Raw genomic sequence first — 24,252 nt, forward strand, 5'->3', positions numbered from 1 at the left:
ACCCGAGAGCCTCTCGGATAGCCGCGGGCTGGTCACAAGTGATACTCACGTCCACTCACGGCTGGTGCTTTACTCCTTTTCCATTAAATGACTAGTTTGGTGTTTTAGAAAATACCGGTAGTTCCCTGTATGTCTGCACGACGAGTCATGACAACGCCGAGTGACAGCGGAGTGTGTTCTGGGGGACCGGGGCAGGAGTTCAGCTCCCCAGGATGTAAGGGCGCCCCTTTAACCAGGGCTGAGCGTGCGAGGGTGCCACCCTGTCCCGGGTTGCGCGCGCGCGTCCGGGGCTTGGCCCCGATGACGCAGGGCGGGGTCTCGGCTCGCGCCCCCCCCGCCCCCCCACTACTCGCCCCCGTTTCACACAGCAGTTCCTGGCGTCCGCACGCCTTCCACACGCCTGTCTCTCCCCTTCCCAGGGGCGCGCGTCGGGGCGACTGCGGAGCGTCCCGTGGAGGGGACGGGCACCCCCGTGGGCGCGCTGTCCCCGTCGTGCGGCCGTCGGCGTCGCGGACCCCTGGTTCAGCATCGCGAGGGTTCCCGCGTGCAACAGGAAGTGCTTTGCGCGCGTGGGATTCGAGGGCAGCTCGTGGTATCCTGTGCTTTGTTTTGAAAATGGCTTGATGATCTTTGTCTTTTTGGGAAACGCCTTCCGTCTTAGCTGAGATGGCATTTGAAGGGCCAGGTGTAAAGGGTCGCTACTGGAACCCCAGGAGCTAGAGACGACGAGTCAGAGTAGACTCTGTGCTGAGAACCGACCGGCCGACCTCGACCAGCCGCCGGTCCGTGGTGGAGGCGGAGGCCGGCCAGGGCGACGCGGGGCTCCGGGGCCAGGGCCCAGGAGCCGAGGCTGGGGAGGGCCCGCCGGCTGGCTCCCCACCCCCCCTGCCATGCGAACACGTGGAGCCCTCGCAGGGGCCGTTGGCCAGCAGCGCATTTCCAGTGTGGTCAGCGACGGAGGGAAGGCTGCGCTCTGACCCGGAGGGGCCTGGGCGCCCCCCGAGGCCAGAGGGGCTGGGCGGCCTGTGCGCGTTGGGTCGAAGGCCCGGAGCGGCCGCCCGGTGGCTCTCGCTCCTGCTCCCGGGCTGCCCAGGGCTGCTGGGGGAGCCCGCGTTTGGCTTCGGGGCTTTGAAGGCGGCGCCGAGGCGGCTGACGGTGTGGGCAGCGGGGCTCGCCCGTGCTTGGGAGGCCGCTTCCGGGCCTGTCCCTGGCTCCTGGGGAGGAGTGTGCGTCGTGAAACCACGCCCGCTGACGGTCTCAGTGATCTCCCGATAAAAACATCTGTTGCTACATTTACTGCGAAATCACAGGTTTGAAAAGGAAGCGGCTCACGGCTCCCTTTGTGAAACCTCGCGGCAGTGTCGCGAGCAGTGATTTCTCTCTAAGGGGCGCGCTTTCTCCTGGAGCCGGCGGGCCCGTGCGGGGGGAGGTCCGCGTGCCAGCCGGGGCCAGGTGGCCACACACCGGGCCTGGGCCAGGCGCGCAGGCTGACCAGGGCCTCCACGTCCTTTCCCTCGGGCGCCTCCAGGCCTGCCTGGGGCCGGGCTCCCAGCAGCCGAAGGCGGTGGGCGCACTGCAGGCCCCGGGTTCCGGGCCTCGGTGGGCCCTCGGCTCTGGGGCCTGCGTCCACGCTCGCCCCGCGGCCCGTGCCCCCGCGGCCCGTGCCCCCGCGGCCCGTGCCCCCGCGGCCCGTGCCCCCGCGGCCCGTGCCCCTGCCCCTGCACTCAGCCTCCGGTGTCTGTGTGGTGGGAGAGGAGAGTCCAGCTGAGGCGTTTTCTGAACCTGGGAAGTTCTGAGGCAGCTTCCAGCTCGTGGACAAAACGACAACGGACGGCCACACACCGAGTGGCCCTGACGGTGTCACGCGGTCTGGGACGCGAGGCGAGGCTGGGCGTTGTCACAGCCCCCTGCCGCAAGCGCCTGGCCGTCCTCAGGCCGCCACACGGGCTCTGACACCGCGCCCGGCCTGGGACCTCCGTCCCTCGTTTCCGGGGGGCCGTTGGGACAGACGTGTTCACAAAGGGCGCGAGTGCGAGAGACGGCTTTGTTCTCACTGGCGGGGCCCAGCCCGCCCCCCTCTGCAGGTGGGGCGTGTGGCCTCCGCCGGCCAGACAGGACCAGACAGGGAGAGCTCTGTTCTGTCACGCGGTTGGCCGTCCTGCTGTGCCATGGGCAACCTCGTTTCTTTTTCCAAGATAAACCAGAGCATCTGCTGAGTGACCTTCACGAGGAGCCTTGCATTAGCACATTCTTAACAGACATTTAAAAACCAGCCCAACAAAACCCATCTCCTGCCCCCACGCGCTCGGCACACTCATAATGAGAATTGCACTTGGAAATGCCTGTGCTTAAATTTGCAAAGCGAAGCCTAACTTAACCTTGGGGGATGCTCTAGAGCTGGCTCGGGCGGGCTGTGTAGGGCTGACTAGAGGAGGCGGAGCGTGGCGGGCGCGGCCCCAGCCTCTCGCTGAACTTCCCACAGGGGGTGGGGGAGGGTGGCCAGGAGGGTGCTAGGCCAGGCCCGCCGGGACCCCGAGAGCCGCCCTGTTCATATCAGCGGAGTGAGCCGCCCTCCTTCCCGAGGCCGAGGACCCCGTCACCCTTCTGCCATCCAGCCCTCCGTGGGGCCCCTGGGCGCCACGTAGAATGGCATGGCCAGGAGGTGACACACAGCTGTGTGCCGGGTTCCCTGGCCGGCTCCTGCGGCCTCCTCTCCGGCCTGCCCCCCGCCCTGCGTGGTCTCTCTGCCACCCCCACTCCCGCCGCCCCATGCCTCCTGGAACATTGGCCTCCTCCGAGGCTGCCCGTCCTCCGACAGCGCCACCAGGCCCGACAGTGCCCCTTGGGTGTTGGCGCCGAGCTGCCTGCCTGGAGCTCCTGGGGACACGCGTGCACCCGCCGGGCACCTGGCCGTGCACCTGGCCGTGCACCGTGGCCGGGCACCGTGGCCGGGCACCTGGCCGGGCACCTGGCCGTGCACCTGGTCGGGCACCATGGCCGTGCAACGTGGCCGTGCACCTGGCCGTGCACCTGGCCGGGCACCGTGGCCGTGCAACGTGGCCATGCAACGTGGCCGTGCACCTGGCCGTGCACCTGGCCGGGCACCGTGGCCGTGCACCGTGGCCGTGCACCTGGCCGTGCACCGTGGCCGTGCACCTGGCCGTGCACCGTGGCCGGGCACCGTGGCCGTGCAACGTGGCCGGGCACCGTGGCCGTGCACCTGGCCGGGCACCGTGGCCGTGCACCTGGCCGTGCACCTGGCCGGGCACCGTGGCCGTGCACCTGGCCGTGCACCTGGCCGAGCAACGTGGCCGGGCACCGTGGCCGTGCACCGTGGCCGTGCACCGTGGCCGTGCACCGTGGCCGTGCACCTGGCCGTGCACCTGGCCGGGCACCGTGGCCGTGCAACGTGGCCGTGCACCTGGCCGTGCACCTGGCCGTGCACCTGGCCGGGCACCGTGGCCGTGCAATGTGGCCGTGCACCTGGCCGGGCACCTGGCCGGGCACCGTGGCCGTGCAACGTGGCCGTGCAACGTGGCCGTGCACCTGGCCGGGCACCGTGGCCGTGCACCGTGGCCATGCAACGTGGCTGTGCACCTGGCCGTGCACCTGGCTGTGTACCTGGCCGGGCACCGTGGCCGTGCAACGTGGCCGTGCACCTGGCCGTGCACCTGGCCGTGCTCCTGGCCGGGCACCGTGGCCGTGCACCTGGCCGTGCACCGTGGCTGTGCACCTGGCCGGGCACGCGGACGTGCCCTGAGGGCAGGCGGTGTCTGACTTGAGTAGCAGGCCAGGCGGTCTAGATAGTGGGCATGGCCCCTGAGCTGTCGGAACAGCTGTGATTTCTGGGGGACGTGGCGTTTCTGCTCTGCGGACACGTGGTGGTGGCGGTGGCGGTGCGTGCCACAGGCCCGGCGCGCGTCCGCATAGGTCGGGGGCCCAGCATTCTCGAGCTTCTCCCTCTGCAGAGCAGGCCCCTCCCAAGCCTTGCCTGCTGGGGTTCACGTGTGGCCTTCGTGGGGCAGGGTCTCCATGGTATCTTGGGGTACACCGGCCCTTCGGTGAGTGCCCCCCATCCTTGCCGCTCACCTGGCCACTGGCTCACGGGGAGGTGCAGTTGGGTTCTGGGAAGCGGCCTCGAGGCTGCCCCACCCCGGGGTGCTGGCTGCGTCCCGGGCACAGCCCCTTTGGGCGCCCCGGGCCCGCGGGCCCGAGGCTGCGGCGGGGCTGAGGGCTGACGCGGGCACAGGGCGTCAGGGACAAGCCGAGTGCCCAGAGCCCCAGACGCCGCTGGCCTGGCCTCTGACCGGGCCCCGCGCGGGGCGGGCGGCCCCGGGCGCTGCTGCTTCTGGGGAGGTTTTCGTCTCGGCCGGCGCCGGAGCTGCTCCCTCCTCTTCCTCCCGATCACTCTCAGAGTCACAAAGGGAGTGCTGCCCCAGCCGAGGCCTCCGGGAGCCGCCGGCTGCCGTCACGCCCACTGTGCGTGCTCCCACGGCGCTCCCTCTCGTGGCGCAGGCGCCCGGGTCCCTGTGGGGGCACCAGGCGGCGGGCGCGTCTGCAGAGAGGGCACATGGAAGCCGCTCGGGGCCCCGCGTGGACTCCCCCCAGGCCGCACCCTCTCTGGCCATAGGCACCAGCTGAGGTCGCCTTTCTCCTCCTAGACCCCGGGCCACCGCCAACCCTGGGCCTGTGCCTGAAGCTCTCGGGCAAAGGCGCCGGCCCCCGGGTGGGACCCCATGGAGGGCCCGTTGCTGCCGCGCTGTCGTGTGCCCCGGACCCGGGCCCCGGGGCGCGGTGCCTTCCAGTTGGGGAAGGTCCATGCTGCCAGACCTGTGGCAGTTGCGCTCAGGGAGGCCATCGGCACAGACCTGTGGCAGTCGCGCTCAGGGAGGCCATCGGCACAGACCTGTGGCAGTCGCGCTCGGGGAGGCCATCGGCACAGACCTGTGGCAGTCGCGCTCGGGGAGGCCATCGGCACAGACCTGTGGCAGTCGCGCTCAGGGAGGCCATCAGCACAGTGCACACTTCTGTCCCCCGGGGCAGCAGCCGCCGCCTCAACCGTCCCCCTTCGGGAGGCCACCCGGTCTTCCCCAGGGGCCCCGGGGCCGGGCAGGAAGGGCAGAGAGCCCATGGGTGGACTCGTGCCGTCACACGCCCCAGGCCGGAGGGGCCAGAGGCTCCGCTGCGGGCCTGGTCGTCCTTGAGAGGCCGCGGTGGGTAGCGGTCAGCAAGCGGCCGGGCGACGGGTGGGGTCGTAGCTGACGGGCGTTTCATCATGTCGTCTCGGGGTATCCCACGGAGGTCCGGGGCCAGGAGCCCTCCAGGACGCCCCATGCCCGGCCGCCTTGTCCCGGGGAGGCAGCGCTGGTCCCCGGGCGGAGGCGGGCTCGGGAGTGACTCTGGTGCCTGCTCCCCGTGTCCGGGCTGCGGCCCGGCCCCCTCCCTCCCCGTCTCTGGTGCACTTCGTGGGCCCGCCCTGCTCAGGGGCGACCGAGCCTGCGACGGGGGCTCCGCGGGCCGGCCGCGTGCAGGCGCCCTCCTTTCCTCGTCCCTTCCCGGGGCGCGCTGAAGCAAAGCAGCCCACCGCCCCCTGCCCGCACTCCCAGCCCGCGGGCGCAGGGGCGGGCCGGCCGGGCAGCCTGGTGCCTCTGAGACCCGGCTGCGCTCGGTCTCGGGGGAGGCGGGTCCCCCGCCACCTGCCCCTCCATTCCTGCCGTGGTAGCCCTGCCTTCCACACTGGCAGCGGGGCAGGGGGCCAAGCCTGACCCCCCAGGCTCAGGGCAAGAGTCTCTTCTATTTCACGTGTGTAATATCTCTGCTTTCTCAGCCACGTTCGCTCATTTTTGTCATTATCATTTTTTGAGGCTAATTTGCTGTTCTTTTCTAAACCCTAAAACAGAACCATAACACATGCATTTCAGCGTGGCAGGAGCTTTTCCGGTCCTCCGCAGTGAGACCGCGTCGAAGGGTCCCTGCCGCCCCCCTCCGGCACTTGGCTGGAGCAAGCCGCGGTTGTCAGGCAGGTGTTTGGGAGTTTCGGCGGCACGGTTCTGTGCGTCTGGGGGACGCGTGTAGGCGCCTGGTTCTCCCCGCCCCCTCCCGGCCCATCCGTGGAGCGCTGGGCAGGTGCGCGCCCTCCGTGCAGGCGCGAGGGCCCGTCTGCTTCCGGGTTCCTGCTTGGGTCAAGGTTCGGACATGGAATGTATTTGAACTCTGAAGGACCTCAGGTCAGTTGTGATTTTCACGTGATCTGTTTCGTCATTTGTAGCCTGGTCTTAGTATCTATTCATCCATCCATTTGTCCGTCTATCCTTTACCACGGCCGAATAGCCATTGTTTTAGGACCGTGGATATAAAAACTATCGAGATTTGGCCCCTGTTAGGCGCCCTTGAGGTAGAAGAGCTCGGCCCAGTGCTCTTAGGACGCCAGGGTCCGTGAGGCGCTTTGGGGGCCACCGCCCCCACCTGCGGGAGGGCCGAGGGCCGGGGCGGAGCTGAGGCGCCGGCCTCGGCTGTCGGTGACTTCTCGGGCCGGCCAGACATCGCCGAGCTTTTCCTTGCCAACATGTGTTCTTCTTCCGAATGTATTTTCCCATCAAAGCAATCCTAATTTTCTCCTTAATCAAAACTGTTAAAAAGGAAGGCCCCACGCACAAAGACAGCCCTCTCTAGAAGTAAATGCGGGATTCGTTTTTGGGTCTGTCTTCTCTCCCGCCTTGGCAGCACGCTGGCCCGCCCCCTCTCTCCCCGGTGAACTCCTTTTGTGTCTCTGGCTCTCTGGAAATCTGTTTCCGACTCTGAGAAGCAGCTGGAACACACTTGAGCCGCTCAGCACAAACCACAAAGCGATGGTGTGGAACAGATGCTGTTTGCATTCAAATAAAAGACAAACAGTATTTGCACTGATAGAGGCTTTGCAACAGTATTTGCACAAAGTGGTTTATCCATCCCCAGGAGCCGGTTACTGAACTAATTTCTGAGTATAGCGAAGGATAAGCAATCTTTTGCTGATTATTTCTCAAAAATAGTTGCTTTTGCACAGAGGAGCTGATTCGGGGAAGGGCTCCCTGCCGGGCAGGCGCGGCGGTGAGCGGGGTGCGCGCCGGGGGCCGCCCCTGCTGCCCTGGTCGCTCTTCCCAGCGGTGATGAGCCATCGCTCTGTTCTTGGGGAGACTTGGCTTCCGCAGAGAGTTTTGTGATGAGTCCCTCAAATTGGGACATTTCAGTGGCTGCTTCCTCTTCACAATCGGAGGAGCCGGATGGCTGGGCAAGAGCCTCAGTGCCCGTGCAGGGCGATGTCCAGGATGCCTTCACGTGACCCGTGACCTGGTTGGCGAGGGCCCCACGCGTGACGACAGAGGGCAGAGCAGGGGACGCCACGGTCCGCCGAGGAGGAGAGCCCAGAAAGGCCGGCCGCAGGCCCCGCGTCGCTGCGCACAGGGGCCCGAGGCCTGGCCGTGAGTTTCCCAGCGTCAGAGTGCAGAGGGGACCCTGTTCACCGTCAGCATTTACATTGTTCTTAAGAGGGAACCGAGGAGGTGCGTGACTTTGAAACACACACACACAGCACGCAAGTGTGAGTAAGCGGCGTCGCACGCAACGAGCGTGGTCTCAGCAGCCGCGAGGCCCCGCGTCGCCTCGGCAGTCAGGGCGTGACCCCCGTCGCCCCGCGGCACCTTGGTGCATGACCCGCGAGGCCCCGCGGCACCTCGGCGGTCGGGGCGTGTCCGCATTCGCTCTCGGGTGTGCCCGTGCTGCCGGCATTCTGCTTTCACTTTAAATACGATTTTCTTCTTTCTGAAAATCTTCATATCGTTATTTCAGTAATGCTTTCTGAGTGCAAACATTCTTAATTTTTGTCAAAAAAAATTTTCTCCCCCCCCCGGATGATAGTTTATCTGGGTATAGAATTGTAGACGACAAGGATCTCATGCAACAGCTTGCAGACAGTTTCTGTCCGCTGGCCGTTTTTTGGTTGCGGTTGAGAAGTTCGCTCTCGGCCCCATGTTCTTTCTTCTCGGGGCGTCTGTCGCGGTGCCGGCCTCATCTTGTTCCACGTTTGGCGGGTGCTCTGGGTTTTTCCGAGGGCTTCTAGGCATGGATGTGCACTCGCTGATGCCCCCTGGGATTTACGGCCCTTTTCGAGCCTGAGCACTCCTGTGTCTCTGGGATTATGGCACGTTCTCCTTTATTACCTGTTCGGGATCCTTCATGCCTCTTCTCCATTTTCGCCGCAGGAAGTCACTCGAGAGCCGTGTCGGGCCCCCGCGTTCCTCCGCCCCCTGCCCTTGCCTTTCTCCGGGCTGCGTCCGGGCTCGTTCCCCGGACCTGTCTTCAGCTCACGGCTTCTGTCGCTGGCTTTGTGTGATCTGCTGTTTTCCGTTTCAGAGAATTCTTTTATTCTCTTTAGTGACTTTGTTTCCCTTTTTCCCAGACTCCCGTCCTTTAGCATTTCCCCTCCGTCTGACGTCTCGGGTTTCGCGGACGTGCGTGCCCCCGTCTTTCCTGCGTGTCGGTTCCGTGCGCGCTGCGCCCGGGAGACGCTGCTGCGCCGTCGGGCTCTGGCGCAGCAGGGTGTTCCCGTGCCTCGCTCGTGGCTTTCCGCTCTCGCCGCGGACCCTTCCTCGGGCTCCTCGCCCCCCTCCTGCCTCCGGCCCCCTCCCCTCCCTCCCGCTGCTCCCCGTGTTACTTCACGTGCCTCGGGACGTGGCCGCGTCCCATGAAAGCATTTTCTTTACCTTCCTGGGGCTCCAGCGTTTCCTGTTTTAACGTCTAGACCTAGGCTTGCAGGCCGCTCGCGTGGCCTGAGTGTGGCGCCCACATCCGCGTGGACTCGGGCTTCGGTTTCTCAGAGGAGACTCTGCCGAGGGGCCCCCGCTGCCCCCCACTCGGCGGGTGGGTGTCCAGTCCCGTGCCAAGAGACCCGAGGGCCCCTCCAGAGTGCTGCCCTCGGGCAGGCGCCTCCGTTCCTAGCCTCCGTCAGGGGCGTCGGTGGCCGCGTCTCCCGTCCACCCCGGGCTAGAGCCGACGACTGCGTCTCCACGCGCTTGCTCAGAGCTCCTGCTTCCCTTCTCCCTCCCGCGGACCGGGGGCCTCGCTCTCTTTTAAGTCGCGTCCGTGGGGAACGCCGGGGCGAGGGACTTGTCCGTTTCATGCCGGCATTTCTGTTCCCGCGGCGGGAGCTGCGGGGCCCTGTGGGCGTCCGCGCAGCCAGGGCCAGCGGCCCCGAGCGCGGCCACACTGCATGCTGCTCGGCCCCAGGGTTTGGGTGTGGGCGGGGGCTGTGGCTTCCCAGGCGGGAAATCGCCTTTCGCCGCAGGTGCCCCACGCGGTCAGTGTGTCCACCGGCAGGTCGGAGCGCTGGCCCTCCTTTCTGATTGTCTGGGTGTTTGAATGTAGGTCGGTCATGAGCGAGCGCCCGGCCACGGCGCCCACGTTAACTCCAGGTGGCCGTCGCACCTGAGGAGTTGGACGTCACCTGTGCACACAGGTGTGAAGACCAGAGCCGTGGGATACAGGTTGAGAAAGGCCGCTTTTGGGGTTTGGCTGCAGCGTGATGCCTGCAGACTTCCTTCGTGCCTCGGTCCTGCGCAGTGTCGCAGCCGGCCGGACACAGGGGCATGCGATCGCTCGTCGGAGGCGAATGTTGTGTAACGTGAAACGAATCTGTCCACGGAATTGCGATACCGCGTGAGAAGGTGTGAGATGTGGGTGACTCAGGCGACCTGCAAAGTCGGTGAGCTTTGGGGAGGACAGTGCCGGGCGCACCGGACTCGCGCTGGGAGGCGGGCGCTCAGGGCTCAGGCAGGTGGAGTCCCCGGCGCTGGCGCCAGTGGCTCCTCACCAGGAAACATGGGCCAGCGGAGCAGGAGCTGCCGGCCGCGCGTAGAGAACAGTCTGGAAAGTCAAAGTTCACATGCGCGTGTGGGGAAGTCAGGGGAGAGAAATGACTCTATTTATACTTTTTCCTTAATTTAAAAATTACTCTATTACAAAACACACACTAAGGGGATTATAGTCTAACAATTTTGACATATCAGTTCTTAGAATTATGCAACTTTCGAAACTTGGAAAGGATGTTTTAACACCCGTTTTTAACGTCCTGCCTATTTCGAAATAGTCTGCCACTTCCCAGCGGGCGTGGGGCATGCCGCGCCCTGGAGGGGGGCAGGGCGGGGAGGCGGCGTGCACAGGCCCGCCGCGTGTGTGAGCAGGACTTCCGCGGGACGGCAGCGCGAACCCAGAGCTCCCCGTTGCTCCGCTCCCCCCTCGTGCTTTTTGCTTTTCCTCCTCGACGAGTGTGAAACCGGAACGCGACCAAGCGGCTCCGGGAGCGAGCGTCGGGGGGCCTCGCTCACAGCCCTGGGTGCCGTGGCCCGTGCGCAGGGCCCACGAGCGGGGAGTTGGGTGGCCCTCACGCGGGAGCCCAGTCTGTCCCCCCGGGCCCGTGAGGCGAGGTGGGTGACAGACGGGGGTGAGGCCCAGCCCGGTCGGCACGTTGGTGGCAGTTGGGGACAGCGGGGCGCGGGTCGGGCTCCGGCCCCGGGCGCCCGGGCTCCGCACGCACAGCAGAGCCTCCGCGCCCGGCCGCAGGTGCCCGGGGCTCCTCGGGAGCCGCGCAGGGGCCACGGGCTGGAAAGAGTGAGAGGGGCAGAACCCCGGGTGCTGTCGCCGGCCTCGCCGCTGGCGTCTGCTGGCTGCTCCCGGCAGCAGCCCCGTGCTCAGGACGGGGGCGGCTCGTGCGATGTGATCCCTATGCTGTGCGAGGCGCTTCTGAAGGAAGGACGATCGGCCTGGGGGCGTTGTCACCTGAACGGATTTCCCGTACCGTGGCGGAGCTGTGCCCGTGGCCTGCAGACCGCGCTGGTTTGCTGGACAGAGGAGTGCTGTGGGATCCTCACGTGACCTAATGACACGAGATGGCCGTGAGGGCACACGCGGGCCTCTGACGAGTCAGCGTCCGGTGCAGCGGGAGGGCACAGTCTGGCCTCTGGAGGTGTGCGTGAGCGTGCGGAGAGGGGACAGCGGTGCAGGTCACAGCTGCCCTCAAGGTGCCTGGAGGCTGGAAATCATTCCGCAAATCCAACATGCAGGCAGCCATGGCATTCGGGTGGCACAATTTGTACGTCCCCCACTTTTAAAAAAATTGTTATTATTGTTTACGCCTACAGCACCTGGTCTTCCTAGGCAATCTCCCTTCCGACCCTGCTTAGCTTCCGAGATCAGACGGCATCGGGCTTGTTCAGGGTGGCGTGGCCGTGGACCATGGACCGTGGGTGGCTCCACCGGGGCGTGAACCCAGGACCTTCTGTGTGTAAAGCGGACGTGCTACCGCTACGTTACGGGGCCATGTCCTGTATGTGCCCTTCTCTTTATAATAAAAAAAAGTCTTAAAAATTGCATAAGATACGTATAATTTAAAAAAAACAACATGCTGTATGTCATTAGGCAGTGCAAAAATTAAAGAAAACGCAGCTTGCACTGGTTCGAAGACCCGGGCACGGGCCACCCTGTTGGAGTGCCTGCCCCCTGCCCGGAGGCCCCTCGCCCCCTGTGGGGGGGCCGGGCCCTGCGAGGTCCCCTTTCCCACGTGTTGGCTGCATCCGTCTGTGGACCTGGGCTGTAGATGACTCCTGGGGTGACGATGACGGTGTGGAGACGCAGGCCCCAGGGTGGGGGCAGTGGGCGGCCTTTCCGGGAGACCCGCCCCCGCGGCCCGCCGCCTCGCCTGATCACCCCGTGCCCCCTCGTCCGCCTGTTGCTGCACCCGGCAGTGGGACCGCGGGCGCGTCGGGCCCCGCGTCGGGCCGTGGACGTGGCCGGGGGGCGTGGGGCGCGGCAGCTCCCAGGCAGGAAGCGCCGTCCTGCTCCCCCGGGGAAGGCGGAGGTGTCAGGAGAGGTCACTGCTGGTGGCGAGCACCGAAGCCATCGGGCTCCCGGTGCTCCCATCGCGTGCGGACCTGCTGCCCCCGCCCCGGGGGGAGCGGCTGGGGGGGGCGCCAGCCCGCGGGGCCCCAACAGCGGAGGGGACAAGTGGCCCCTGCGTGGCTCCAGCCGAGCCGCGAGGGAGGGCGGTTGGCGTCCGGGCCGCACAGGCGGGAGCACCTTGTCACCCCGGCGCAGTCTGCGGTTCGTTGTCCCTCCCGCTGGTTCCCGCGAGGCGCCCTGGGCCTTCAGGCGTATCTTCGGGGCGAGGGGCCTGGGTGCGGAGGGCGGGACGGCTCTGTCGCGGGTCCGTCGGCATGGCGCTCCGCTCCCAGCGCCTGTGCCCCTCGCCCCCCGCCCCTGTTTTCAGAGAAACGAGGCCACACCAGGGAGCTGGATTTCACCTGAGGGCCCCCGTGCCTCGTAGCGGGACCCAGGGCGCTCCCTGTGACAGGTGCTGCGGTGAGGGGGCGGGGGAGGCGCCCGCTCGGCGGACGGGGCTCCCGTCCTGAGTGGCGCGTCTGGGGGGGGCAGAGCGAGGACCAGCGGGCAGGGGGGCCACGTGCCTCCGCCCTCCCGTGCCTCACGCACTTCCTGACGCAAGGCTTCTGGGCACAGGGCGCGCCCTTGAATGGGAAGTTCCTCGTTTTTTTCTCAGCAGCTCAGCCCCAGATTAATGAATGTTTCAGAGGACGAGGGCCCCGCCCAGGACGCGAGCGTCGGCAGGGCAGGGGTGAGGGCGCGGCTGGGGTGCGGTTACGGGTGGGCGGGGCGCGGCCTTCGGACGGGCCAGCTGGCAGCACGCGTGGAATAAGCTAGACTGAGATACACGGTAACTCGAGTTTTGAACGGTTGACAAGTCTTGAACATTTTGGTGAATATTTTTCTGAGCAAGTCATAAAGCAGCGGTTAGAGGAGGTCCAGGAGTCGCTTCAAAATGACGGTAGGTGTTTTAGGACCAACAGTGTAGAAAGTGGCCTTCCGGGGTCCGGCCGGCACGGCACCCCCAGTCCTGGCTCCGCTGTCACACCTCCCAGGGGGCGGTGCCGTGCAGCACACTGCACCCAGCCCGTCTGCAAGCCCTCGGCGGTAGACCCTGCGTGGGGCCGCGCCCCCCCAGCTGTGAGGGAGCGTCCTCCTCCCGGCCCTGGACCTCGAGGCGGGCTCCCGGCCCCGTGCCACCCCCGCCCTCCCCCTGCACCTCGCTCTCCCCCTGCACCCCGCCCTCGCCCTGCACCCCGCCCTCCCCCTCATTCTTCCCCTGCACCCCGCTCTCCCCTTGCACCCTGTTATCAACCTGCACCCCGCCCTCCCCCTGCACCCTGCCCTCCCCCTGCACCCTGCCCTCCCCCTGCACCCCGCCCTCCCCCTGCACCCCGCCCTCCCCCTGCACCCCGCCAGCCCTGCGTCGTGTTCTGTGGGGCAGCAGAGCTCAGGCAGGTCTCACCGTTGCCCCGGCCCCTGCCCTGCCCCACGCCCGAGCCCGCCAAGCCCGTCCCAGCTCAGGGCCTTCACACTGCTGTCCCCTCGCTTGGGACGCTGGGCCCGTTCCCATTGACGTGGTCCCTTCAGGCACGCTGTTCAGGTGCCCGCCCGAGCGCCGGTCCCCACTCGCGGGTCCGAGGGACGAGACCCCGTCGCTGTCCACGCACAGGCGTCTGTTTCCTGCACGCCGCCTCTCGTCTGCTTGTCGCGGGTCACCCCTTCACTCGCGGAGGGTCGGGGTGCGGGCCGTATCCCCAGGCTTTTGACAGCCGCTCAGTAGCCGGCTCGGTAGAATTGGCCGGATGGACACCAGTGAGCGGGGGCCGAGGCGGCTCCGCCGTCGGCCGGGCCTCGTCCGGGGCCTTCGCAGCCTGTCGCTTCCTTTCTTCATCTTTAAATGCGCCTTGTGCCCCGCGTTCCGCAGCGAGGACCGAGCCGCTGACAAGTTAGCGCAGCACAGGGACGGGGCCCGGCCCCCCGCAGCCCCAGCCCTGTTCGCTGCTGCGTCCGATCTGGAAAGCAGACCTGCCGCTCTGTAGCTCTGGCTGGAACCGTGGTTCAGAGAAACGAAGCGCACTTTCCGCGGCTCGACGCGACCAGCGCCGTGAAGACTGCGCGGGAGAAAGGCTCGGCCCAGGCGCTCGCTCCTGGCCGTCACCGCTGCTCGGCATCGGCAGGCGCGTGCGCGACGGGACTCCTGGGGCTCTGTCCTTGGGCCCTGCTGCTCGGGCTCAGCCCGCTGGCCAGAGGCCCCTCTGCGGCTGGCGCTGGCCAGCCTCCCCGAGTCCGCTGGGCGCTCGGTCGCGTCTGCAGCATCGCGTCATGGGAGGAAGGGCTGAGGCTCTCTCTGCCCAAAGGACAAGGACGCCTTCGAGGCCAGCGGGCCCAGGGATGGACACGTAGGGTCCCCTCTGGTTCCTGTTCTTGGCCCGAATGCTCTCCAGCCACGCGGCCACCAGCACGGACTTGCCGCAGAGGCCGTCTTTGGTTTCCCGTCGGGAGTTGGCGACTCCTCCCTCGTGGGCAGCTCACTAACACGGACCTGTTTCCAGCTCCCCGTCACCGAACCACAAACGCTTCTCAGCTACTGTCTGATGCGCGGCCGTGCGGGACGCGTTCTGGGCGGACGGCTCGTGCAGCATCGGCTTCGGTTGGTCACTCACATTTTTAGAGGGTGCTTTTGCCCCATGGGAGGCTGAGGGGGCGGGGGGGCGGAACGTGTATCCCATGTCCAGGTGGGTATCGTGTGTCCAGGCGGGTGTCGTGCGTCCAGGCGGGGGTCGTGCGTCCAGGCGAGGGTCCTGCGTCCAGGCGGGGTCGTTTGTCCAGGCGGGGTTTGTGCGTCCAGGCGGGTGTCCCGTGTCCAGGCGGGGTCCCGCGTCCAGGTGGGGGTCCCGCGTCCAAGCGGGGTTTGTGCGTCCAGGCGGGGGTCGCACGTCCAGGCGGGGGTCGCGCGTCCAGGCGGGGGTCTTGCGTCCAGGCGGGGTTTGTGCGTCCAGGCGGGGGTCGCGCGTCCAGGCGGGGGTTGTGTGTCCGGGCAGGGTTGTGCCTTAGCCCAGACGTGCTCGTGGTGGTGGTGGGGGGCACATTTCGTGCTCTGCTCTGGGTCACGGTGTTATCTCCTTGCTCGCTGTGTCAGCCACATCCCCGTTCTGCTGGCGAGGACCTGCGTCCACGTTGCAGCACTGAGGTCGCTGGTGAGGCTGGCTGTGGACGGAAGCCTGGTCGTCCATCGCGGGTAGAAGTGGGACCCTGAACCCCTGGGCCTCGGGGCAGTGGCCTCCTCCCGGGCTGAGATCAGCGGGGGTTGTTCCTAGAGTGCCGGCCGGCAGGAAACAGGACACCTGCAGAGGGTGGTGACAGGCACAGCTGGAAAGGGTCGCGCTGCATTCCACGCACCCTGAGGCCGGGCTGAGCAGCGGGAGAGTGGTCATGCACAGGTGGAGCCGGCGCTGGTGGCTCGCCTTGTCTTCGCCGTAAGGACTTCCATCTTTGCCCTGATCTCACCTGGGGAGCCTGGCCAGGCGGGAGCGGTCCTGGGGGAGCCAGAGCCATCTCACGGAGCCGCATGTGCTCTGCCACCCGGCCGGGGACCCTCTCATTGGCCCTGTCTGCCAGACGTGGCCACCACGGAGCTTGCCCCACACCTGTCTCCCCTCCCCCGCCCCCGCTCTGGGGGGCAGCTCCGAGTGACTCACCCACTCAGGTCCCCCACGGGGCAGGCAGACGCTGCTCAGGAGCAGGGACGGAGCTGCTCTCCAAGGTGGCGGGGACGTTTTCTCCTGATTCTTCTAAATCACTTATTAACGGCTGAGCTGAGCTGAGCTGAGCCGCGCGGCAGGGAACAGCTGAGCTGTTGCTCCTGGAGTCTTGTCACTCGGGGGGGGGGGGGGAGCAGGACAGAACCGTCCCGGGGGGCCTGGCTGACAGACCAGCTGAGAAGCGCCCTCCAGGAAATGCTGCAACCGGCGAGAACAGAGCCCGGCTTTGTCGGCCCTTCCGGAACGTTCCTGCCCGCCGCCAGCAGCGCCCACCGCAGAGCTGTTTGCTTTACTCACCCCCTCGCGCCCCCGCCCCGCCGCCCTCTGCTTCGGCTCCGCCCGGCTCTGCGCCCCGGCCAGGTCCCGGTAAGGCCAGGACGGACCGCACCGTGCTCTTGGCCGCTGCGTCCGTGTTCGCCGTGGTCTTCGCTGGGACCGAGCGTCTGGCGTCGTGCGCCAGGCCTCAGGCTGCCGTGGGCACCGCGGCGTCTGTGCCTCTCCGCGGTGCGGGGTTGGCTGTGGCCGCCTCGGCCCCGGGCCGGGGGCAGTTTGTTTGGACCCTCGGTCCTGCCTTCGCCGGCGGAGTCTCAGGTGGGGGGCAGGATGCCTCGCTGGGCCTGGAGAGGAGCAGGGTGGTGGGAGGAGCACCCACCCCGCACCGCATGCACCCTGGGCAGCCCACAGGCCAGCCGCACGCGCCCCGTCACCCGGTCCTGGATGCAGCTCAGGGGGTTCGCCTGCAGGGTTTGCTGGCCTGCACTGTAGGGGCTGCCGATGGACCGAAGAGGAACACGGCGAGGGACCTGGGTGACCCAGCCGGTGTCGACAGAGGACAGATGCTGTCGCCAGAGAGCAGGGCTTGAAATTCTTTTAGCATGAAAACTCGTAAACACGCAGGGAAAAAGGAGGCTGTTGCAGGGTGCCCCGTGCCCCCCTCCGGCCCGCGGAGCCCCGAGCTGTTTGGCCGTTCTCACTCCGCCAGGTGCCCTCCCCGGGGACATCTTCGTTTCCTAGAGAATTTAAGTCACAGTCCGTGTACCACACTAGCGTTTTCACAGATGCTTCTGTGCGTGTTTTTGATAGATAGGACCCTGCCATCACACTCCACAAAATGAATAATTCTCGAAATGAATAATTCCCAAATATCATCTGATGCCCAAGCTCAGTTTTTACTGGTTGTCTTAAAAAATGCCATGGACCGTTAGTCCCGATGAGGGGGACAGGCGTCGGGGTTGGCTGGCGTGTCTGAAACCCTCCACCTGTGGCAGCTCCCCGGAGGAGGCGGTCCTCGGTCCCGGGTCTGTCCTGACACACTGCAGACACGTCCCTGGAAGCTGTACTTCCTGTCACTGGTGGCTAGAGCCAGTTTTGACTTTTAGGGGAAGGACAAGAACGTGTCACGGTTAGGCGTGGCGGTTGGCACATCTGCCCAATTGGCCTCCAGGGAAAACACTGCTTGGGACAAGGCGTTTCTTCCTTTTTCGTTTTGTCCCGTGAAGCACCTGCGCTGCGCGGGCGCCTGGGGCCGTCGCGGCGCAGGGCTCCGCCGGCTCCCAGCCGCGTGCGGCGCGGAGGCGTTTACCGGGTCGGGGTGCCGGAGGCTGTGAGCAGAACCCCCCGAGGCAGCGCCCGGGGGTGGCCCCAGTTTATGGGGCGGCCGCCCCCGCGGGCGCTGGAGTCAGCGGGCCGGGGTACTGCTGGGGGGACCGTGAGGAAGCAGGGCGACTGGGCCCCGAAGGGACAGGGACAGTGGCCATTCGGCAGAGCGCGTGGGGAGCAGAGCAGGGGCCGGGCGCCGCCAGGTCCTGCTGGGGCAGCGTCTGAGCCCTGTGTCCCTGGGGCCTGGCCAGGGCCCAGGCTGCGGGAGCAGCGGGCGTGGCCCTGACTCTGCAGTGGACTCGGTCGGCTCCCTTCTGTGATTTGCTGGACTAGGGGGTCCGATCGTCGTGAAGTCCGTACTCAGGTCACTCAGATTGGCTGCAGGGAAATGCTGGTTCCATGGTGACGTGGGGGGGCTTGCCAGCTCCTGAATCCACACAGATGCCCCCCTCCCACCCCAGAGCCGCACCAACTCCCAGCTGGGGTGGCCGGAGGCCTCCGTGGGTGTCTGCGTGTGTGTGTAGCTTTGGGAAGGCCAGCGCGCTGCCCCCGGCCGTGGACGCAGGCTCGTCACTGTCGTGACGGCTGGCCACTTCCAGAGCCCCCCCTGCCTCGAGTTTAGTGCCGACCGGCACCAGCGTCCAGCCGCGGGAGCCGGCCCCCCGTGGGGCGGCGTGCGAGGGCCCCGGCGTGGCCATGAGCCGCCCGCTCGGCCGGGGCCCCTCACTCAGAGCCGTGCGCCGCGCCCGCGCCATGCCGGCCGCTGTCCCTCGGGGAGCCCGTCGCGGGCACGTGGGAACAGCGGAGGTGAGGACCTTGAGAGCCGAGGCTCAGACGCCAGAGCACCACGTCCCGGGGGCGGGGCGCCCCGGCTCACGTTCTCGCGAGTTCCCTGTGCATCTGAGTTCGCCAGAGGTGGAGGCGGGAGGATACGGGAGGCACGGGGTGCTCGCCGTCGTTCTCGCGGCGGGAAACTGGGCCCACGCGCGTCGGAGGAGCCCGCCGAGGCGCCCGCCAGGCTCGTGGGAGGGCAGAGCTGGCCTCGGACGGAGCCGGTGGCCTCGAGGCCGGCGCAGCCTCTGCCCCGGGGCGGCCAGACCCAGCGCCTCCGTCGCCGGAGTCCACGCTGCCTTCCTGTGCACCCCCGCTCCGGAAGGGCCCGGGAGGCTGCGGGCCTGGAGCTCGCGTGGGGCTGTGCGTGGTGGCGTGTTCTGGAGGACGCTGCGTGGACAGGCGAAAGGCACTTCCGGAGTGCGGAGCCGCCGGCACCCCAACCCGGGCCGGGGCCGGCCTCCCCGCCTCCTCACGCCGGCCGCGCGCCTGCACCTGCCCTCCGAGGCGGGCCCTGCGCCTCTGCGCCTTCCTCCTGAAGACACGCCACCCGGCTCATCACGGGACGCGCACCGGACAGACGCCCGCCGAGGGGCATTCCGCAGTCCTGACCTCTTCTCAGAATGGTCACGGTCATCAAAAGCAGAACTGTCACCGCCCAGAGGCGGCTGAGGACACGTGACACCCGCTTGTCACGTGGGATCCGGGGGCAGAAAAGGGACGCGAGGGACAGCCGAGGACACCCGGGCCTCCGTGGGCGACTCGCACGCGGCCCCCGGCACCGGGCTCGGGTGCGGGGCAGGCGGGGCAGGCGGGGCAGGCGGGGCGCCCTCTGCCGTCCCTAACCCTTCTGCAAACCCGCAGCCCTTCCGAGGTGAAACTCTGTGGAACAAACGGGTGGGAAGGTCGGCTGGCACGAGCCCCTCGAGCCACGCAGCCCCAACCCCGCGCGGGGCCCCCCAGCCCCGTGTCCCGCCGCCGCGTCAGGCAGCCCCGCCGAGCAGCGGGAGGCTACCCACTCGCCCAGTTATTTCCTGTTCACGGCAAAAGGTGCCGCGGGGACCAAGGAGAAACGCGGGGCTGGGCCTCCAACTCGGGGTCTGCAGTGGGGGCGACCTGGGCCCTGCCCGACGCCCTGCGCACCTGGGCGTGGCGTCTTGACCCTTCGCCTCAGCTCCCTGGCTGACCACGGCGGCGTATCGCAGGAATGCACAGCTGGTTTGAGAAAAGGAATTTCACCACATAACCAGATGGAAGGGGGCATTATTTATTAAGATGAATTGATTAAAAAAAAAAAAAACTTAATAAAACTTAAAAACAATCCTGGCATACTGGGACTGGAAGGGACTTCTGGACCGCGGAAGACTGCCCCGCAGAAACCCACGGCAGGCGCGGCACTTCCTGGCGGAGCCCTGAACACACTGCCGGTGAGGTCAGAAGTGACAGGGTGTCCTCGGTCACGCTTGCTGCCCGTCGAGCGACGTGTCACCGGTCCCCGCGAGCAGAACGCGGCGAGGAAGGGAAGTGGGAGGCACGCAGTCTGGAAAGGAGGGCACAGACTGCCGCCGCGCGGGCGGCGGGGTTCTGCACCTCCGCGTGTGGGCGGAGGAAGGTCACCTCAGACGGCGATGAGAACGGATCGGAGCTCAGCGAAATGCGGAGCTGCCAGGCCAGTGCCTGAGAGTCCCCCGTTTCCACGTACCGGCAGGCACAAAGCCACGTTTAAAATGCCAGCTACGCATTTTACGTCAAACCCGAACGCCCCTGCAGGACCTCTGGGCTGGGAACCCCGGCGCGTGTCTGGGAGAAGTGCGGGGCTGTCGCGCCTTCCTGTCGGGGGGCGGAATCTGGCGACGTTCCCTTGTCCCCTCAGAGTTGGCTTTTCCCTTTGTCGGTGGACCCTGTCAGGCCGAGTCTGGAATTTATGGGACCCGTGGAGGACCCGTGTCGCCCCCGGTAATTCCGGAGGGCGGCGGGGAAGCGCGCCTTGCCGGGAGTTGGGGCCGTCCCGCAGTGGCGGTGGCCAGTGCGGTTGGCACAGCAGCCCGTCGATCGGCCGGGAGGACAGAGATCTGGCCTGTAACAGCTAGTGCGCCGATCGGCGCCGAGGGTCAGACTTGGCAGCCATGGCCGGGACATTCGCCTGTTCTCATGGGCGAAGCAGAACACCCTACCTCATGCCATGCGCGAGCAGCGACGCCAGAGAGGCGAGGGGCACGCAGAAGGGACACACGCGACCTCGCGGTGACAGTGTGGTGGAGCAGCTGTGCAGCCTCCAGGTCGGGATCGTCGTCGGGAACCTGGCATGGTGTGAGCTTCGGCAGAAGGGCCGCTACGTGTGAGCTTGAGGAGGCCCCGGTCTGCGAGACGGTACCCTCCGCACGTGCCTGACGACATCCCCGGCGAGCTCTCAGACGCCCCGGGGCAGGAGGCGAGAGACGGCCGGGCAGCGGCAAGTGGACAGACACGTGGATTCGCACAGCCAGGAGGCGTGTGCGCAGGTGCTCGGTGTCACCGGCATCCGGGCATGGCACAGCTGGCCTCAGCGGCAGGTCCTCGCCCGCACCGGGGAGGCCCGGGCGGCGTGTGTGGGGGTCGTTCCCACAGCCCCCACCTCCTCCCACAGGTGACCCGCGTGTTTCTCAGGTGCCAGCGTCTCGGCCCTCGTCGGCAGCGATCGTCACGCACGTCTAGGAAGAGGCGGAGGCTCTTGGTTCCGGCTCTCAAGTTGCCGCCCTTGCTTCTTCGTCCCGCGGATGCCTTGGGCGTGAGCGGTCCCAGAAGTCACCCTGCTCTGCGCACTGTGCAAGGACGCGGGGGTGGCCTGTGCGCACCAGCGCTCGTGCGGGGGGGGGGGGGGCGGGGGCGGCTGCCTCAGCGGCCCCCAGGGGCGGCTCTGCAGGCCTGCACAGCGCAGCCGGGGCCTGTGTCCTGCGACCTGCCCGCCTTTCAGCGGGCCCCGCAGACGACCCTGAGAACGCTTTTCCTGTTTCCTAGAAATTTTAGAAGCTTGGACCTGAACAGTGCAGGGGGCCGCGAAGCTTCCACTGCTTTCTCCTGCCTCCTTTCCTTCTGTGTTCCCTGGCGCTGTCTTGTTCTCTGCTGCTCCTTCCCCTCCTAGTCCCAAATAAGGTGAATCCGAGGGCCCGGAAGTTAGGTTTGTGACGGAAGTACAGGCCTTGGTGAGCGACCTTTTGCCCCAGATCCCTTTCAGGCTCGTGATGGTCTCCCTGAGCCAGCGCTGGGTTCTGGGGTGCCAGCCGCACAATATCGGGCACCTCGCCCAGCCTGCTGGGCCCTTGCCCCATCTGTGAAAGGAGGGTGCAGGCCAGCTGAGGCAAGAGCCACGCTCCTTTGGTGCCAAAGGCCACGCTCCCAGTCAGACACCTTGCTGTTTGTCTCACAGGTGGAATCCTGAAGGCCGGCTGCGCTGTCCGTGGGGGACGCCGCATTTCAGCAAGTGGGTATTTCTAAGCTAGGTCCTGTGACCTGGAGGCGGACGCGCCTCATCCGTGCGCTGCGTGTGCCCCGTGGTGGGTCACGCGGGATGGGACGCCAGGACTCCCTTCTGCACGTGCAGCTGGTCTCCCCAAGCTAATCAAGGCGCTCTTTGGGGACCGAAGTACCAGCCCCATCCAGCGGGTTTCCCAACCCAGATTCTCAAGGGGCGGCGGAGGAGAGGACCTGCGTGCAGCGGGCTCTGCGGCCGGCGAGGAGGCGGCGCTTCGCCGCCTTCTTCCTTCTCCCCACCGCCTTCTCCCCGATCCTAGAAACGAGGGAGCCACGGGCCGCCGAACCACGCGCGTTCGCCGCAGCTCCCTCCGGGCCGCGACGTCGGCGGCTGTGCAGCGCGAGGGTCCGTGCGGGTGCGCGGCACGGTCACGAGCCCCGCGCGGCTGAGCTCCCGCCACTTGCCGTTCCCTCCTGGCGGGGGCGGGGTCGCGTCGCGCGCGGGGGGGGGGGGGTGTCTTTTGCTTCGTGCTGGCGGGGAGCTCCGATCCGGGCTCCGGGCCGCGGCCTCGGCCCTGGCGGCCCCTGCCCCGCGGACATGGGCTTCCCCGCCCCCACGCTGTCCCGGACCAAGCCCAGCCACACGGCCAGGAGTTTGCTTGTGGGGACTGAGGCACGGAACTGGGCTTGTGGGCCTGGGGTGGCCTCGTTGCCGGCCCCGGACCCTGTGGTGACGTTGCAGGTGCACTCCGGCCCAAGAGACCGACTTTCTCGTCTTGACACTTGGCGCACGTGCTGCGTGTCCCCGGCACACACGGCCTCGCTCGAGCCGGCGCGACGTGGACGTGCGTCTTTCCTCCGTCATTAGATGTGAGCCCTCCGGAGGCTGGAGACCACTGCGTGCCTCGGTGTCCCTGCGCCCTGTCTGCAGGGCCCTTGAGCGTGTGGAACCACGCCCCCGCCGTCTGCGCCACGCCCCCTTGCCCGCACCTGCACCCCCCGCCCCCCCTGCATCTGTCTGCGCCAGAGCCCGATGGCCAGAGCTCCGCAGCCGGCAGGGGTGCGTGCGGGCTTGTCTGAGCGCGTTTCCTGGGCCTCGCCTTTCTGTGCCAGGTCCGCTCCCGGCGGCCGCGCCACGTTCGCTTCTGCTCGGGGTCCCCGGGCGCTCGGCGCTGCTCAGCCCTGATGAGGCCTGCCCCTCGCCGCTCTGCCAGCTTCCTCTGCAAAGCCGCCTGTTCTTTGGCTTCCGTCACCCTCCTTTCATGGCGAGTCTGCTTAAGGCGCCCCGGAGAACGGGCGCCGTGTCCTGGTGAACGGCGATTCGCAGAGGGGCGCCTGGCGTATTGCCAGCCGTCGTGGCTCCTGCTGCTTCCCGCCTTCCGCCGCAGGAGTCGGGGGCCGGGCCCCTGCGTGCGCCTGTGTGCTTGGGGCCTGCCGCGCTGCGTGCAGGCGCGCTCCCACGGTGGCGCCTTTCTGGAGAGGCGGGCGCGCAGTAGTAGCCAGATCCCGGTCAGGTCTTGACAGTTTTGACTTCGTTTGCACGAGGGTGTGGAAGTGCCAGGGTTGCGGTGTGAATTTGCGGGGTGCCCCCGTGTCGGCCAGCCCCAGCCTTGTGCACGGAGCACAGGTATTTCCTGCTCACTGGACCGGATGGGACGGTTTGGCTTCAGGTTTACGCGTGGAGCCCATCGTGCCTTCCGACGCGCCAGCTCACTCGTACTGGGACCAGCTTCTCTGTGGCGGCTCAGCAGGACGTGCCCCAGGCTGGCGCCCGGGCGACACTCCCACTCTGCGCGCCGCGGTCCCCAGCTCACACCCCAGCTGCTCGCGGGGGCTCTGACGTGTCCTCCTGTCCAGCGCTGGTGAGGGGACGTGGCTGTGCGTCGCTCGTGCACACAGCTTTGGAGCGTCGGACCTCAGGACTGGGGCACACGAGCAGCCCAGCGGGACTCGGAAACGCTGTCCGGAAGGAAGGTGGGGGCAGGCGTGTGGCCACGGCCGCCTGGATGCCGGACTCGGCTGGGTGTCGGATGGGGACCAGGGCCGGCTCGCGGGCCCCCGCGTGCTTCTGGTGCTAGCCAGGGGTGGGCGTCAGGAGGCCAGCGTGGAGGAGGACGGGCCAGGCCAGCGGCGCGATGCCAGTCGCCGGCCCCGCCCCCTGCGCCTGCGCAGACGGGGTTCCGCAGGCGCCTACAGTGCGATTGGGTGCGGAGATCCCCACGCACGCCCTGAGATTTGTTTGGAAGCTGAGCCGTTTCGTAGATGAGTGAAGTCCGTTTCACTTAGTTGTTTTCAGGAAAAGGTTCAAGACACGCTCCCCATCACTATCTTGAGTCGCTGTCGGGGTGGCAGTGAGGCTGCTGGTGGCCTTAGGTTTGCAGCCCCGCATTCTGGCCCTCTGCGGTGGCTGGTTGGGCCGCAGCCCGCGGTGCCAGCGGTGGGTACCGTTTGGGCGTGGCATTGGTCTCCAGTCCTCCTGACTTGGGGAGCATGGGCTGTCCTGACCCCCAAACATGCCGTCTCCCTGTAACTTCTGAGAGGTCAGAGCTACCGGTGTAGGGGGTGCTGGGGTGCTGGGGCGGGGAGTGGACGGCACACACCAGCGTCTGGCATCCGAGCTGTCCAGGTCAGCAGTCCTCGCTGTCTCCCCCTGGGCGCAGTGAGGGGGGCTCCCGTCAGCCCCGGGGCGGGCACCCAGGGC

General features: G+C 67.1%; 1 protein-coding gene across 7 annotated transcripts in view; it reads left to right on the forward strand.

The window, feature by feature from the left end:
* Positions 1 to 24,252, forward strand: part of HDAC4 (histone deacetylase 4) — a 173,485-nt gene that overhangs the window by 66,140 nt on the left and 83,093 nt on the right. The window lies entirely within an intron of this gene.

The sequence above is a fragment of the Rousettus aegyptiacus genome, unplaced genomic scaffold (assembly GCF_014176215.1).
Source record: "Rousettus aegyptiacus isolate mRouAeg1 unplaced genomic scaffold, mRouAeg1.p scaffold_m13_p_2, whole genome shotgun sequence".
Taxonomy (NCBI): Eukaryota; Metazoa; Chordata; class Mammalia; order Chiroptera; family Pteropodidae; genus Rousettus; species Rousettus aegyptiacus.